This window comes from Myotis yumanensis, unplaced genomic scaffold (assembly GCF_028538775.1).
Source record: "Myotis yumanensis isolate MYYU_CA2020_CCGP unplaced genomic scaffold, mMyoYum1.0.hap1 SCAF_15, whole genome shotgun sequence".
In the NCBI taxonomy this organism is placed as follows: domain Eukaryota; kingdom Metazoa; phylum Chordata; class Mammalia; order Chiroptera; family Vespertilionidae; genus Myotis; species Myotis yumanensis.
In genome coordinates, this window is record NW_027223766.1 from 22143984 (window position 1) to 22162122 (window position 18139).

Sequence of the window (18139 nt, forward strand, 5' to 3'; positions counted from 1 at the left end):
GTCTTTTAGTTGTATTTTTGAAGTGGTTGTTTGCGGCAGCAGTCTCCGGTGTTTACCTATGCCGCCATCTTGGTTATTCTATTGAATGATTTAATGAATGCATAACTACTACTATAATGCCTACCAAAAATTAAGCTTTCTTCAAGTGTTGACCACATAAATTTTCAATGTTCACTTTTATCATAGCTTCATGATCTACACATCTGGAAATTTTCTACTTCCCCAAAAACTACATGACCCTTTTTCTCAGTACTAATTTCTCTATATATTGCATTATAATTATTTTGATTTCATTTCTTGAGATAAATATTGATTTATTTATTGAGTATCTACATTGTACTAGATAAGCCTTGCATCTCTTCTTAAAACAATTGAAATTAAGAGCTTTCTCTAATTTATTCTTGATTCCATCAAAGGGTCTTGTACTTATGTAAATGATGGGCAAATGCTTAATGAATTAAAAACAAATGAAGTTACTTTAATGTTAGCATATTCATGCTTACATACAATAATTAACAGAGATAACAGCTAAAAGTACTAAGCTTTTCTCATAATTTATGTCACTTAATCCTCACAAAACTTGTAGATAAAAAAACTTGTTGAAGAAATTTAGCTTTAAAAAGTTAAAAAATTTACTTAAAGTTACACAACTAATAAGGACTCTGATTCATAACTAGCCAGCTCTAGTAGTTAATTTTTTTACCCACCATTGTCTTCAGTCCATTAAATATGCTTCCTGTTCACATAAACTCTTGACCTTCCAACATCAGAACTTTTGAGAAATACCAAGGTCAAACATTCAGCAAAAAGAACTTAGAGATCAAGCAAAAAAGGGAAGACCACCTGGGAATACTTAAGTTGAGTAATCACAAATAATACTGTGTTATTATGGGAAAAATAGCAAACTCCTGGAAAGAGAGTCGCTGTTGATGAAGTCCCCTTGGCTCCCAAGACACCAACTTGCACAGGAACCTTGGCCCAGTTAGTCCTTGTCTGCTCAGACATAGCTTGTCTGCTGAGATCAGCCTGGAATGCCTGTCTGTATGCATAACCCATCACCCATTCAGCTTGACCACAATTTGACTCCTTGCCATGGTTCATCCTTTGATTTCAGCTTTGTCCCTGGTGCTTACAAGGCTCAAAGTATCCTGCAGGGCTTTGCCGAGACCATTTGGTGACAATCAGCCAGCTTACTGCAGCATACAGATTTTGTGGAGTCGGGGGACACTTGATTGATAATTACTTAGTCCATCCCTGAGAGGTAATGTTTTCAGTTTATTTCACACAGACAATACTTTTTTCAAATTCAGACTGGCCATCTGCTTCCATAGCACAGGTAATTCATTGCAGTTACTTAAGACTGAATTCTAAATCCATGTGCCGTTGGTTATTTAGGATGAATAGAAGGAGGAATTTCCTGAGAGCCTTATGGGTCATTAAACACTTACAGAAGACAATTGAAGAACCCTTTTCCTGAAAAGGTCTTTAAACATGGGATCAATGAACATTATCCAGTGTGGGCTAGAGTGAACTTACATGAAGGTGAAGATATGGAATAGATAATTTCTCAACGTCCTTTAAAGGCCTGGCATTCTATAATTCATGCTTTAAAATCAACTATCTTTGTTGAGAAAAGTTATATCATTATGTAAAGAAAGCAAATATAAACTATTCTTGAGGCACTGATATGCCTTTTTATAGTGTACTAAACCAAAACTGGTGGCTTGGAAGAGATATACCAAGTTTCCTTGATTGTAGACATGGCAGTCATACTACAATCTTGGGGGAGGAGGGCTACAGTTTTTAATGTAGCACTTAAAACTCATGCAGTAAAAACACAAACAGAAATACATTCACTTACTGTCTACATTCAGTTAACAGAAATGGGGTTTGAAACCTTCCAAAATGCTGTCTCTCTATTCATATTATAAAATACACTGAAGATATAAATAGCTCTCAAAGATTGTACCATGCTAGTTTTAAATGGCATTTAAACTATTTATTTTTCCATACTCATAGATTATTTAGGCAGTGTTCCATTTAGTGTGGCTGTGCCTCAAATATTTGTGCTTTGGGAAATACGAATGCATTTTTGTTGATGAACAACATTGATTTATCTGTCTGTTTAGCTTCCAAAGGGTTATTTGGCCCAATGAATAAAAGTAATACTGCTTTAGTCTTAACAATAAAAAATGAATGAATTGGAAATAGGTGTCTTGTGTTCCATTTCTTCATCTTGATTATTGGAATTGGAGCAGACTGGGGGATATTTATGTAGAAATACCACAGAGAATGTCTGTGCACTTTTATAGGCTTTTGTACTGGGTATGACATGGAGTACCATTTGTAATTCATTAACACTTTGTCTTATTCTCCATGCTAATAGGTATATAATTATTGTCAAATTTTCACTCAAGTTTGATGGCATTCATATTTCCATTTATTTGTTAAACAAATATGTATCAGGCACTGTGCTGGCTGCTGGCTTATAATAGTGATCAAGAAGATGAGGCTCTTGTCTTCATGGATCTTACAATGTAGAAGAGACATGGTGACAAGTTCATCATAACAGACAGTTTCAAATGTGCACACATATGTGAGGCAGGAAGAGCCTTTGAAGGGCAAAAAGGTGTGGCAGGAATTCAGAGAGCAAAAGGGAAGTTGCATGGGATCGGGATGGAGTACAAGCACTAGAAGCAGTGAGGACACATTGAAGAGTATTTAGCAGAGTATCTTATTTATCATATAGATAGAAGGGGAAGGAAGAAAAGGGAGCAAAAGAGGGAGAGACAGTTGAATAGATTTTCTTAAATTAGCTGGGGGACATGGTAAGAAGAAAAGAAAGAAATGAGTTATAAATGGAAAAAAAAAAGATTATGGGAGAGAGAAGATCATGAGACAGTATGACATTTATTACATGTAAAAATACTGGATGTTCGAATTTCTAAAATTGAGGCTGCCAGGACCTTGAGGTGCAAGCCTTTTGGAAATTCATATGCCTGACTCACAGCATGACATCAGATTATGCAAATAAACATTGCAAGAAGAATAAGATCAGGGGCTGTAAAATCATTCACACTCCTCCCATCAGCTCTATTTCCTTCCTTTTTAAATCTGGGCTGACCTGTGACTCTTTGGCCAATAAAATAAAGTAGAAATGATGCTATGACAGTTTGGTGTAATTCTGTAAGAAAACTGGTCAAGTGTGCCTTTTGCTTTAGATTCCTAAGCCATCATATTAAGAAATCTAACCACCCTGATATATACATATATAAAAAAATGTGTGGGAGTCTCTGAGGAAGAGGAAGAGGGGACCAAGTGAGCCCAATATTCCCAATATCCCCTCCAAGGTGCTTGGTATGTAAGTGAAGCTGACTTGGACCCTCCAAATAAGCCTCCCCACTAGTTAAATACCACTGAGTGGTCCCAGCTGACGCCCCATAGAGTGGAAAAATCACCCAGTTGAGCCCTGTCCATAGCCCTGATCCAGAAAATTGTGAAGGATGTTTCAAGCCATCAAGTTTGTGTACTTTGTCACAGAACGATAGGTAACTGGAACAGTAATTTGTTGCCAGGAGTGAGGTGCTGCCATACAAATCCAGTATAGAGGTATGGCTTAATATATGTCCATTATAAAAGTGGAAATATTGGTAAAAGTAAACCCCAAAAATCTAAATTTTAGAAAAGTGCTTATATGCAGAAATCATTGTTTTGACCACACTTCCCTTTGCATCCTGCCAAATATATGGTGACAGAAGATGGCTTGGCTTTGGGTGGTAGCACCAAATTCAATATACAGATGATGTATCATAGAAATGTACACTTGAAACCTATATGATCCTATTAACCAATGTCACCCCAATAAAAACAAACAAACAAACAAATAAGTAACCTTTTCCTATTAATTTCTCTCCCACTTGGAAAACTTCCCTGGTATTAACTTGTTCTGCATCATGACAACAGCTTGCCATTTTCTTCTTTCACCGTCAAAAAGAGACATGTCTTAGAATATATTGCATTCATTCTTTTGTTCATCCAAAAAATAGATTTTCATTGTAGTGAGCCCTAGAAAGTTGCTGGCATCCTGTCCCTCTGTTGTGTTCCTACTGCTTAAAATTGCTGAGGGATCCCAGGGGTTGTTAGTGTGTAAGCGGTGATGCGTTATTGCTCCCATCCACGTTGGGTTTTTTTTCTCTTTACTCATCATTTGCCACAAGGTGTGAGTGAGCCCTGAGGACAATTTACACCTCCTTCTTACACTCTAGTCTAAAACCATACTCTGAATATCACCATTTGTATATATTCATATGAAATATAAATATTTGACAGTACCTACTTCTTTTTGTTTTCATTTTAACATTAACCAATGATTGTATTATTTTCCAAACTTATCCATTGTTCAATTTATAACAGATGGTCTCAATAGCAATGCTCATGTGGTTATATAGCATTATAAGTTGTGTTATCATAGCAAGCCTCCTAACACCCCAAACTGCTTTTGTATCCTTTTCTCACCAGTCAACCTTTTTAATATTTAAATGTTAATTATATAGTTATCTTGTGAGTGCTTGAGTTGACGATAAAAAGGATGCTCAGAAATGCAGTCAGTATGAATAAAGAAACCCTGGGACCCCTAGAGATCATCCTAGAATTAAAGATCTGAGGAGAGATGAATTGGTTTTTGAGGCCAGTCTCAGAGCAGACAACTGGGCATTATCAGGTATTTATGAAGCCTTAACAATTCCAGTCCTATTTCTGGAGCTCAAGTTGAGCCTCTAGACCAGTGATGGCAAACATTTTGAGCTTGGCGTGTCAGCATTTTGAAAAACCCTAACTTAACTCTGGTGCCTTGTCACATATAGAAATTTTTTGATTTTTGCAACCATAGTAAAACGAAGACTTATATTTTTGATATTTATTTTATATATTTAAATGCCATTTAACAAAGAAAAATCAACCAAAAAAATGAGTTCGCGTGTCACCTCTGACATGCGTGTCATAGGTTCACCATCACTGCTCTAGACCAAGAGTCAAGAATCTTAAGATGAGTCTCTGGCCCCTGAAGTCAGCCTGGAGCCCTGGCAGATACCTAATCTTTTAAATTAGCACCAGTGGGCAGACAAGGTGTGCTTGACTCAAGAGCAACAAGTGCGAGATCACAGTGCTCAACCCTATGTGATGGATGGAGAGGAAAAGAGGGCCCTGTGTTCTAGAAAATATTACATCTTAACTAGGTTTTATTCCTGGTTGTGTAGTGGCTGGAATTTGGCACTTTCATCTAGGTTTTAGGTCTTCATTATGTTGAATCACTGCTGAACTGGGGGGAAATGGGGCCAGGGAAAACTGAGGAGGGTCAGTATTGGCTGAGGAGCTGGGCCAGACCTGAACTTGCAGGGGAGACCCCAGGGGAGGGAGGTTTGATAAGCCAGAGAGGCATGAAAGGGCCTGGAAAAAGTGTGTCTTTGGTTCTGCTTTTGACTTCGTCCCAGCTCTTCCTTTTCTTTCTATATACTAGGGAATTTATTGTCTGGTGTGACTATGGAAACCTCTGTCTGAATTTTGTTTATTTCCTCATTCATATTTCTTTGAACCAATTGGCTCTGATAGCACTACTGCTAAGCTCCTGAAGAGGTTGGTTGGCCCTGCAGCATCTCTCAATCCACTGAGGACTTGCTATTGCAGGTTATTAAGCAGGGTGCTATGGGGAATGGAGAAATAATTTTAAAAGACAAGGTCACTCAAGCAGTTAAAATGTGGTCAAGTAGCTGAAACACCAGGACATAAACTCTAGTACAAAGCAATATGTAACAATATTGTATGAATACAAAAACATTTTAATTTCCATAGAAAAAGTCTGATTGTTTTTTGGTCTTAGTAACAACTAACTCTCAGATCTGGTATTAACCAATCCGGATGGATCAATGACAAATTTGAATCAGTAATCACACTTCCAGATGACAGGCATTTTGTGACAGCCTTGTCCTTCTGAAGGTATCAGCAATAGCTACCCTCCAATAACCTAACTTCCACAGCTAAACATCCATGGGTCCCTAAAATGTCTTGCTTCTGTATGTCCCCAATCCTGAACTCCAGGCTTCTCCAAATCCTATATAAGAGCAGTAGTTTGCTTTACACAAGGAGATTGCATCCTGAAAACACAATTTTTCATTGTTTTAAAAGCAACAGATTTACTTTTCTGTTTTAGATTTTGAGTGATGACTTTTTTCTTTGACATCATTGATTAAACTCCATGGGTCTATTTGGTCAGTGCGTTTCCCCTGGAGTCACAAGCTATCAAGCTATCAGAAAAGGAGCAGCCCATGGGAAATAACCTTCCAGGTATAAACTGACCGATCATAAGGCTTTAATAATGCCTTTACCAAATCTGGGGCACTGATCTTGGGAAATGCTTATGCTACTTGTTAGTATATTGAGGATACCATGGACAGCGCTTTCCACGTAAAAGCAAGATACTGGACAACTGGGGCAGGAGTGCTATAAATGAAAAGGCATGCTCTCTCTCACAGTGGAGAGTCAGAATCAAACAGGGGGAATATAAATGTTCACCTGAGCTCATGAAGTCAATGAGAATCTGCACCCTCTCCCACCCCCCGCACATACACACCTGCCATTAAGTTTAAGATTGCCAGACATCTTATCTCTACTACATTTTTTTTTCCTTTTTAGCCAGAGAGGAAGAGCCATAAGCCTTAAAGAGAGGAAATTTATTTTTAAAAAATCTAGGCATAGTAGGGGGTAAAAATATTAGAGTCAAGGAAGAAAGTTAAAGATCTGAATTATTGTAATTATAATGTTAGACACTGGGAAGTATAATCTGGGAGTCTCTTTAGTATAATAATAACCTACCCTTTAGAGATATCTGGGAAGTGAAAGTATGTACCTATGGCTGACAGCCATCACTGCTCACTGAGTACGGCAGGCCTGATGCAAGTCAAGACATCTCAGGCTTGACCAGTTCTTTTGGGTGGAAAAGAACCTAGTCCCTAGACTAGGTTTTATGTGGAGGTGCATGGCAAACTGAGAACGAAACCAGCTGAGAAGTATCATATATGGCTTTCATACTCCGGTGACTGATAATGAACAATGCCAATAACTAAGGGTTTGTAATCCTGAAAGGGGCAGGGATTTAGAGGGGCAATTGTACTGTAGACAGAGTGGAAACTATCCTGCAATGAGGGAGGACGCTGGCAGAAAGAGATTTCCCTCAGAGCAGGACCCAGATTGAGATGATAATACGTTATCAATGCCAGGTCACAGAGACCTACCTCCTGCATGCCATCTGGCTGACTTTGCAAAAATAAAAGTTTTATTTAAAAAACAAGTTGTGTTTTTCTAAAGTCACAAGCATAACTCTGAAGACATCTACCCTTCTTTTAGGACAGCTATTGAAGAGATGAGTCCAGGATTCTTTTTGCTCTGAAGTATCAGACAAGGTCATGCTGCCTGTTGTGTGTGTGTGTGGGGGGGGGGGGGGGGGGGGGGCGGGGCGGAGGGGGGGAGGCTGGTATAATGTGCTCTCACAAAGAAGAAATGATCTTCATCTAAAATTATATAATGTGGAATCTTGACCCTAGCAGACCTCTCCTTAGTATATAGCAGTGTCAAAGAAATCCCCCGAAACTCATGAACACTTATTTGATTAAATTAATGGAGGAGGGTGGCACCTTTCTAGAATAGAATGATCAGCTGACCCCTCTCTTGTGTTAAACAGCCACACATTGCATGACTTGTCCTTATGACTCACAATTGCATAAGCAAAGAACATGGGGTTTAGAGTCTGTATTATGCTGCAAAAAACATTATAAAGGTCCAAAAATCCATTGAAGGCCAAATGAAGGAATACTAATGTTCAAGCTAGGGCATGAATTGTTGAAATACCCACTCCTAATACATTTTCTACTAATCAAATTAAGGAAAGTTAAAAATAAATATAGCACAAATAAAATGTGAAAGAAATTAAAGACAATAATTAAAATAAAAAGGTAGGTGAGACATTTAAAAATTCAAAAGAACTTAAACCTTTCTAAAAATAAACACAAGAAATAAAATGTAAAAAAAAACAAGACAATTACAATTTCAAATGAGTTGTTGATAATATACATTAGAAAAAATTTTTAAAGTACTGACAGTTTAAAAAGAGGCAATATAATTTAAAATAATGTAAAATGAATATTATTCAAAAGGATTAGATTCAAGAACAAAAGCAAATAGAGCAAAATGGGAAGGTTGAATAATGCAATAATAATATTCTAAGATTTAGTACCATAGCACCGTGGCATATGTCCTCATAACAGAAAGCCAATGAGCACAAAGCACAAATGCTTTTCCTTTATGTATATAAAATACCTTTGTTCTCTTATTTTTTTATTAAGATATTCTATTTTTAGAAAATAAAAATTATCAAATATATGGATGCAATTTTCTTTAATTAAAATAGTTGTCACATTTACAATAGTAAAACATCAGAAACATTTAACTATAAACAAAGTTTAAGTTGTGCATGATATAGCCATAATAAGCCAACTTTAATATTTCCCATATCTAAAAATAGCCTTCAACCAGTAAATATAACACTGATATCCAAAATATAAAAATGTCTACAAGTCAATGAGGAAAAGGGAGCTAACCAAACAGAAAAATGGGCAAAATGCTTGTACTGACCCTTCTCAAAGGCAATGTCCAATTGGCTAATAAACTTATAACCTCATTGATCTTCAGTGAAATGCAAATTAAAAACCATATTATGATTGTTAAAATTATTTTTTTTAAAAAGCAAGTACTGGCAAAATTAATCAGCAACTGGAACTAATATATACTACTTTAAGAAAAAATACTGTGTAAACCGTTTGGCTCTTATTACTTAATATGAGTGTTTTATATGATCCAGCAATTCCATTCCTAGGTAAATTCATGCATATGTGCACGAAGAGTCATTACTAGAAAATACATAACTAGAAACTAGAAAATTAAGACGAGTACACAGCAGTAATATTTATAAAATTCTAAAATTGTAAGCTGTCCAGATTCCCTTTGACACTGCCATAAATAAATTGTAGTATATTCAGATAATAGAAATTAAGCAACAATGAAAATGAAAACCCTGCAAATGACAAGGTGAATAATTCTCAGAAGCATAATGCACAGCAATGGAAGCCAGGCACGATAGAGTAGCCAACACTGCAGTGTGGGACACTAGTCTAGGGATTGCCCTTGCAGAGACAGTGACTGCATGGGGCACTGGGGACTTCTAGGAAGAAGGTTTTATTCTGTTCCTTGATTGTTAAAGCTGCTGAGTAGAGTATATTTAATATATGTGCTCTTTTTGAAGTATATGCTTAAATTAAAAGTTAATAAAAACCAAACTTGACCCCATCGTGCCCTCAACCACCACACACGTGTATGAATATCTTTTATAATAAGCCTTCTCAGTAAGTGTTTTATACTTGCTGCATTTGCCGTACTCACTTCCTCATGCTGTTTTCTCTGTAGAATCCATTTTAATTGGTCTTTGTACCCATGCTCAATACTAAGACTCTTTTCAAAGACACCGGTGACCCTGAACCGATGGGTGGTTTTCAGTCTTCATCCCTTACTGAAGTCCCAGCAGCACCTGCCACGCTGATAACTCCATTGCTCCTGAAAGATGTTTATCCTTTGGTTTTGTGTCACTATGTTCTCCCTCCTGACCACTCCTTTTTAGTATCTCTCACTTGTATAACAAATAATACCAGGAGGTTGACATAACTAAAATCCACAGAACACTATAAACTTCAAATGACCTGCAAGTGCAAATGTAAACACCAACATTCAGCAGAGCCGTATCTGGGCTTTGTACACAGTGTGGTGGGGGAGAGAGTGGTGGTGAGGGGCTGAGAGCTTGGAAAAAACTGAGGAGGAGGGAGTGGAAGCAAAAAAAAGGGGCCATGGTTGATCTAAAGTCCTCCCAGATAGACAAAGTCCACGATAAGTGTGGAAATACTGAAAACTGCTTCAGATAAATCAGAGAAGAAAGGGACATGGCAGTGTGGGATTCACAGTGACAAGACAGAGAAGTGATGTTTCTGAAGGATGAGGGTGCAGGAAAGAGTGCCATCCTTTGGGGATGGGAAAGAAGTGAAGGGGGAAAGAAACGCAAGGGTTAAAATGATGTTCCTGCCAGAAAAAAAAATACAAAACAAAGGGCATACAATCTGCTCTCACAGGAAACAAATAAACAAAGCAAACAGAGAAAGAATTTCCTATTCTTGAAATAGGTAACTTGCAACCCATCCCACTGGCACCCTGTTCACAAATTGCATCGACATAAGTTGCCTCCCTCTACACCATGACTGCAAGGGGAAGCAGAGCAAGAAGCAGACCTTGTAACTGGTGCAGACACTCCCTTGGGAAACCAACCACAAAGCAGAAGAAAACTCTAAGACAATTTCAAACTGAATTATACATCCTCAGTCAAGCATTTGCAGACATATAGCCAGAATAAAAAATGTACATTTTAAGGGGGAAAATGAAAGTCGATTGAACTTGGCAAAGAGGAAGGAGGAGGAAGAGGAGAAAATTGTAACAGAAATAAGGACTGAATTACAAGGTACCACAGGGAGAACAGGCTTAAACAAAAATTTAATAAGGGACTTTGGAGAAAGGTAGGAAAATAACCGAAAGAAATGAGTTAATATAACTAAAAAGGACTAGAAGAAAAGTGGTTAAAATGGAAAATAGATATTATATATTTAAATCATTTAATATGGAGTCTCTGAAAATGTAAACTAAGTAATAACATAGAATTACCATTTAATTCTTTAAGGAAAAATTCTTAGAGATAAAATAAGAAGTGTTTTTAAATATAGAAGACACCCAGTAGGTACCCGAGAACTTTTCTTGACATGACGGAAGAAATAAAGTTGGAGCAATAAGTTACTCTCAGCAAAATGATGGCTAAATTGTTAAAATCTACTGGGGTAAGCATTATACCCCTCAGCCCAACATAATATGGCTCTGCTTCCTTATCTGCCTTCCCCTTGCACACTAAAATTACTGCTAGAAATTTGTCCATTCTCAGCGTTATTAAAAAACTAGAGGCCTGGTGCATGACATTCATGCACTGGGGGGGCGGGGTGGGGATGGTCCCTCAGTCTGGCCTGCACCATCTCACAGTCCAGGATCCCTCAGGGCAGTCAGATATACCCGAGGGGTCCTTAGCGCTGCCATGGAGGCGGGAGAGGCTCCTGCCACCTCTGCTGTCCTCGAGGCCGGCTTCTGGAGGAGCGGTGCTCCCCCTGTTGGAGCGCACTGACCACCAGGGGGCAGCTCCTGCATTGAGCATCATGGCAACCAGTCATTCCACCATTTGGTCAATTTGCATATTACCTTTTTATTATATAGGATGCCTGGCGGGCTCCTGTCACACATATGTAATCAGGGCTCTGGTCTGCCTCCCTGGGCCTGCAGATTAGAAGGTCCCAGCCCAGGGACTTGCTTGTCTTGCTTCTGCCTAAGTAAGGAACCTTTGACTTACTTGTACCCATGCGCTGTGGTGAGAGGTATGTTTTGGCATATGATACCTCTAAAGGCAAGAAAGTTGGCTTGGTTGGACCTCAACAGCAGTGAACTCCAAAAAAGTATGTTAATCTATAAGACTTTAATGATGAAAAAATCTTTAGGACTGACAGGCAAATTTTTTTGAATTACAGACAAAAAGATCAATAAATAAAAGGACAAGAGGATTACACTGATATCAGATTTCTTAAAAGCAACATAAAAAGCAAAACAATAGAGCAACATTTTCAATGAAAAAAAGTGAATCCAAGATTTTATACTCAGAAAAATTGTCATTTAATTACCAAGGAAAAATGGGTTTTGGTTTTTGTAAAACATACTTTTATTGATTTCAGAGAGGAAGGGAAAGGGAGAGAGATAGAAACATCAACGATGCGAGAGAACCATTGATTGGCTGCCTTCTGCACACTCCCCACTGGAGGCTGAGCCCACAACCCGGGCATGTGCCCTGATTGGAAATCGAATCATGACCTCCTGGTTCACAGGTGGAAGCTCAACCACTGAGCCACAATGGCTGAGCTTCGGCATATGTTATTTTTAACCACTTATTTTAAAGTAATTTTAAGAAAGGTGCCAAAATGAATTACAGGGATCCCATATATCCTCTTTAATGTTAATTATTGTAATGTGCCTTGAGGATGAATGTAAAGGTTCTCCCTGTTCTATAGGCAGCACCAGGAAGAGAGAGGGAATGTTGCTCTGTTCTTAGCCCTTCACCTCCCTGCTGTGTCTGTGAGGAGGCCTCATTTTCTGTAGAGGAGGAGGCAGACTTCCTACCTAGGTCTGAAAAAATATGATTTGGAGACAACAAAACATTGATGGGGGGGATTAAAGGACAGATGAAACAATAAAAAAAACCATAAAAGGTCAATTGATCCAAACAATCTGGCAGCCAGAGCTTCCAGCCCTGAGTGTTGGGAGAGGGCAGAGGCCATTACAAAGCGCTCTGGGTCATGACACACTTGAAATGACTGACAGGGAAACTGAGCTCAGTGCATTTGCCTCAACCACAAGAACCGCGCTTAGGAAGATCTTCCCCAGCTTCCCTGTCCTCTACACAGTGTCCTGACTTTTTACCAAGTCCTTCTTCAGGTGAAAATGCCACATGGAGGCAGTTGATTGCCTTGACTTTTTGAAAAGAGAATAATTTCTTGAAGAACCTCTTCTTTCAGGGCATACAAATGTCTCACAGATCCCCAGGCAGGATCTTCTACTGGAAAAAATACAAAGATAGTTGCTATGTTCTAGGTACATATGAGCTAAATGAGTAAATGAGACACAGAGCACGCCCATGCACACGTACACACACACACACACACACACACACACACACACATGCACACACACACGATGCTTTTTTCCCTGTAGGCTAGAGGTTCTCTTCATGAATACAGTTTATCTGTTTATATTTTCTTAGGGACCAGTTCTATTTTTTATAGCACATGAAGCCCTCGCTTTATGTTTTCTGACCTGCTCTTTCGAGCTTTAACCACATCTTTACATCTTTCCCTGCTCCATTTTGGATTGCTGGTATAAGGTGAAATAACTTACTAATTTTATGTAAAATCATATGGAGTCTATTTCTGTACATACTTGTTGCACTGTTGTGTATAAGTGTTCATTTCCCATCTTTATTATGGCATTTGTTTGATTTTCAAGGTTCTTTAGAGTTTATGGCAAATCGTTGTTTTTGTGACAGTACTTGTAATTCTCCAGGGGAGAAAAATGAAAAGGAGGAAGAAGTAGGAAGGTTAGGAAAATGCACATAATGATGGTAAAGTTAGGTAAAGGTGTAGATTGCTAACTATTATGATTGGGTTGGTTACTTTCAAAACACCTGTTAGACTTCAATTTGTGATGTAGGCATTAGAAACATTCGATGTTTTTTTTCAATTCCTTAATTTTTTGGTTTGTAGGGGGAAATCTCTTATTTGCTTTATTATTTTTATTGTTGAAAAATATGGATGAGTAATCTATAAACAGAGTATAATGGAAATCCAAGAGATGTAATTTTAAAAATCTAAGTAGCTAAGGCACTTAGAATACCTGAAGGGCTCTTAATAGCATAGAAAACAGGACTATTCTTAGCCTGACCCCTAGTGTTAGCAGCAAATAAATGTGGAGTCTGACAATATTGGACAAAAATAAATGGTTTAAAAAGAAATACATGACAATCATTTTTTATTATAAGGTACGTCATCCTCAGTGAGTAAATACTGAGCTCAGAAGCATCAGTCCAGCCGGGGCTCAGAGATCAACACCTTCACTTGGTAGAAGGGAAACCTGAGCCGGCCTGCTTTCAGGACACAGAATTAGTCTGAATTCATTTATGGAGCTCAGTTTTAATCTTTGCATCCACCCCACTGGCCACAAGTCTATTTTACAACTATGGGAAGACCATCTCAGGCTTTTAATGCCTGTCATCACCACTCCCTGAGCACAGCCATCGCTAAAATGCCAGTCCTGCTCTGAAGTTGGCGGGCAAATTCAAGTTACTCAAAGGGCATAGCAGGAAGGGCCAGAGAAAGAATTTATTCTTTATGAATCCAGTCTGAGTTTAGAGCTGTCTGACTCTCCAGTCAACAGAAACAATCTTAGTAATTTTCCTCCCGTTTACAAGACATTTCTAAATATAGCTCCTTATACTTCAGCCAACTCGAGTGTTTCCCTCTTTTCTCTGGTAGAAGCCCTCTGAAGCTTTGAACAATGTCTCACCCTATGAAATTATTAGACTGGGATTAGTTTTTGTCCCTGATTTCAGGTGAGATGTTCTTGACAGATAAAGGACAATTGTGAGTTGGAATTTCTGCCACCCGGAAACCACAACAAATGGTGAACTTTAACAATGCAGTCATCTTGATGCCCCAGGCATATGATAAATAGCAGCCAAGGGCTTTATGTTAGTCATTTAAAAATAGGGATTAGTGCCCAATGTCATCCTGAGAAAAATCTTTTATAAAGGAAGTTCAAAACCTTCCTACAAAAGAGATGCAATCTCCAATGCAGGAGTGATGGTTCTCTAGTGTGTTCCAAACTGGCAGGAGATAGGAAGAGAGAATTCAGTAAATTTTCCTCATAAACAGTTCCTACAGTAACCCCAATTTTACACTCCTTACTCAGCCTTTACATCCTCCAAAACATCATCTTGTCCACCCGTTAATATTGTTTCTGCAATAGCATTAAGAATTTTGTGAAAAATACTTGAAATATGGATATATTCCATATTCCCAATATAAAAACGTTACCACTTTTAAAATTTTAGTTTATGAATAAAATAATCTATATAGTTTCTCACCAAAAAATATTTCTAAAGTGATTAAAGCTAGAATCATTTAGAAGTCCAGAGAGGGCTCTTCAAAATTAAAAGGGGAAGATTCGGAATTAAGATTTCTGAATGATCATTCTGATTCTTCCATTAACTTTCAGCAAGGTGCTAACCCAAGGTACCTAATTCGTTTCGGTCTCAATTTTCTCTTTGTAAAATGAAGAGGATTAGATTTGAATATTTATTAGGTTTCTGATACTTCAAATACTGTGTTTGAGGTATAGACCATTGAAGAACTTGAGAAATTCTCCATGTTCTGGGAAACGGAGGCAGGACTGACTAGTGTCACAGTATTTGGAGTGGACCAGGGCTCTGAGACTGAGCTCATGCCTCCTTAGGCCTTCATCCTCAGAAGTAATTGTTGAGCCTACTCAATTGATATAAAACCAGGTTTCTCTAAAAGTCTAAGTTTCATATGAGAATGCAGCAATGGTACACATGCTCCAAAGGCGTTTCCTTCTCCCCCAACAGAGTCATGAGTTGGTTGGATGCTGGGATTAGCAATGGTGATGCCTTAGAGATTCTTTGCTCTCATCAGAGTTGAAGAGAGAGACCCAGGAAGCCACTCCTCCTTCTTCCCCAACACTCTCAGTCTTTCCACCAATAGGAACTAACTTTGATAAACTTGCTTCTTCTGTCTTCAATCACAAGAAACCTAAAACATCAGTCACCCTCCAATGTCTTATCACCAAAAGGCTCTGTCCGTTCCTTTCCTTTCCCCATTTGCCACCTCTTTCCAACTTCTGAAAACCATCCAGTGCTCCTTTTATGTTCTTGGTGTAACCAGACCTGACTCACACTTGAGGACTGTACTTCCTCTGAACCCTCCGACATGCCAGCTGTGTTTCTTTCATGTTGTTGTGCTGGAAAGTGGGGCAAATGGTGGATTTGCTCTCCCTTGCTATTTTCAAACTATCCTTCCTTTCCTTCTAAAGACCCCTCAAACTTTGAATCTCATATATCAGATTTTTTTCATATTTTTTATTCATTTCTATTGATTCCAGATCCTAGCTCCTATTATTTCTTTTATGAAACAGGAGACTTAACTCCTGCTTTAATTCTTGGCAATTTCAACATATAGGTAGCTAGCTAATCCTTCCCACACTCTAGTTTCTTAATTGCTTGATCTCTTTTCCACAATAAGTCCACCCACTTGTCTCAGATACTCACTCTCATGGCCGTACCCAAGATCTTGCCATTACCAGTAACTATAGAACAAAATGGAAGCCTCAATTTAGATCCTAATCTCTGGCACCAAATATAAGAGCAATAGCTAACCTGGTCACCAACAGAAACTTGCTCAACAACAGGCAGGACTAAGCCCCTTTAGACACTGAAAATTCAGTTGTGTTTTATACACTAGCAATAACCAAATGGAAGATAAAATTTTAAAAAAATTCCACTTACAGTAGCATCAAAAAGAATAAAATACTTAAAAATAAATTTAACAAAAGTATTATAAAACTTATGCCTGAAAATTACAACATATTGTGGGAAAGTTTAAAGAATTGCATAAATGAGAAGACATCATGTTCATGGATCAAAAAGCTTAAGATGGCAATACTCCCCGAAATGATATAGAGATACAGTACACCTATCAAAAACACGGTCGCTTCTTTGAAGAAACCCACTAGCCTGAGCCTAATATTCATATGAAATTGCAAGGGATGCAAATTAGACAAAACACTTTTCAACATTGTATTGAATTGATCTTAAATTTCAAGAAGTTCAACTCATACTTCTTGGTTTTAATTATTCCTACAGAGCTACAGTAGTCAAGACAGTGTGGTCCTGGCATAAATATAGACATAAAGATCAATAAAATAGAATTAAGAATCCAGAAATAAACTCTCTAAGTTTTAAGACTAGATACTATAGTCCTAGCCGGTTTGGTTCAGTGGATAGAGTGTTGGCCTGCACACCTAAGAGTCCTGGGTTTGATTCCTGTCAAGGGCACATGCCCGGGTTGTGGGTTCAATGCCTGGTGGGGAGCATACAGGAGGCAGCTGATCAAATTCTCTCTCATCATTGATGTTTCCATCTCTCTCTCTCTCTCTCTCTTCCTCTCTGAAATCAATAAAAAAAATATTTAAAAAATTATAGAAGTAGCTACCATATGACCCAGTAATTCCTCTCCTAGATATATATCCAAGAGAAATAAAAAGAGATTAACATAAAACTCTTTCTCTCTCTCTCTCTCCATATATATATATTATGATTCTAAAATGGGGAAGTAACCAAAATGTCTATCAATTAATGAATGGATAAATAAAATGTGCTATATCCAGCAGTAAAATATTATTCAGCAAATAAAGAAATAAAGTATTGATACATGATAAACATGAATTAGCCTTTAAAACACTTTGCTAAGTGAAAGAAGCCAGTCACAAACACCATGTACATTATTTCATTTGTGTGAAATATCCAGAATAGGCCAATCTATAAAGTAGATTCATTGTTGCCTCAAGCAGGTACGTAGAGAAGAATGGGCAGTGACTGTTACTGGGTATGAAGTTTCTTTTTGGGGTAATGAAAATGTTCTAAGTCCTGGCCAGTGTCACTCCGTGGTTAAACCATCAGCCCACAAACCGAAGGGCAGAGATGAGGTTGTGTAAGGCCAGGTTTGCATTTTATTCTAAATGCGTTAAGAAAATTCATCTGACTGCCACCTCTCTGACTGCCTCTCCTTTTCCTTTATATAGGACACTCTGGCCATAGTAGCCTTCATTCTTGTTTTTCTTTTCTTTTTTCAGCTTTACTGAGGAATAATTAACAATAATTATATGTCCTTAAGGCATATAACATGATGTTTTGGTATGTGTAACATTGTGAAATGATCCACAGTCAAGCTAATGGTGCAATATACAGATCTTGTAACATAGAAACCCACACCTGAAACCCATAGTTCATGTTGATCAATGTCATCCCCATAATTTAATAAAAATAACTAAATAGATAAAAATGAGATAAGGAAGCCATTGGAATGTGTTAGCCAGAGGGGTGTGATCTAATCAAATCTATTAAATAGATCCACTGTCTGGTCTGTGAAGAATTGAGCAAGATTGAAACTAGAGAGACCAGTTTGGAGGTCATTGCCATGTAAGAGATAATAAGGAGTTGGCCATGAATTTGAGATGGGAAGTAGATAAATGAGAAACATTTCTGGAAGCATATTCAACAGGACTTGCTGGTAAATCAAAGTGAATAATAAGAAATTTTTATTCGGTTTTATGAATTATT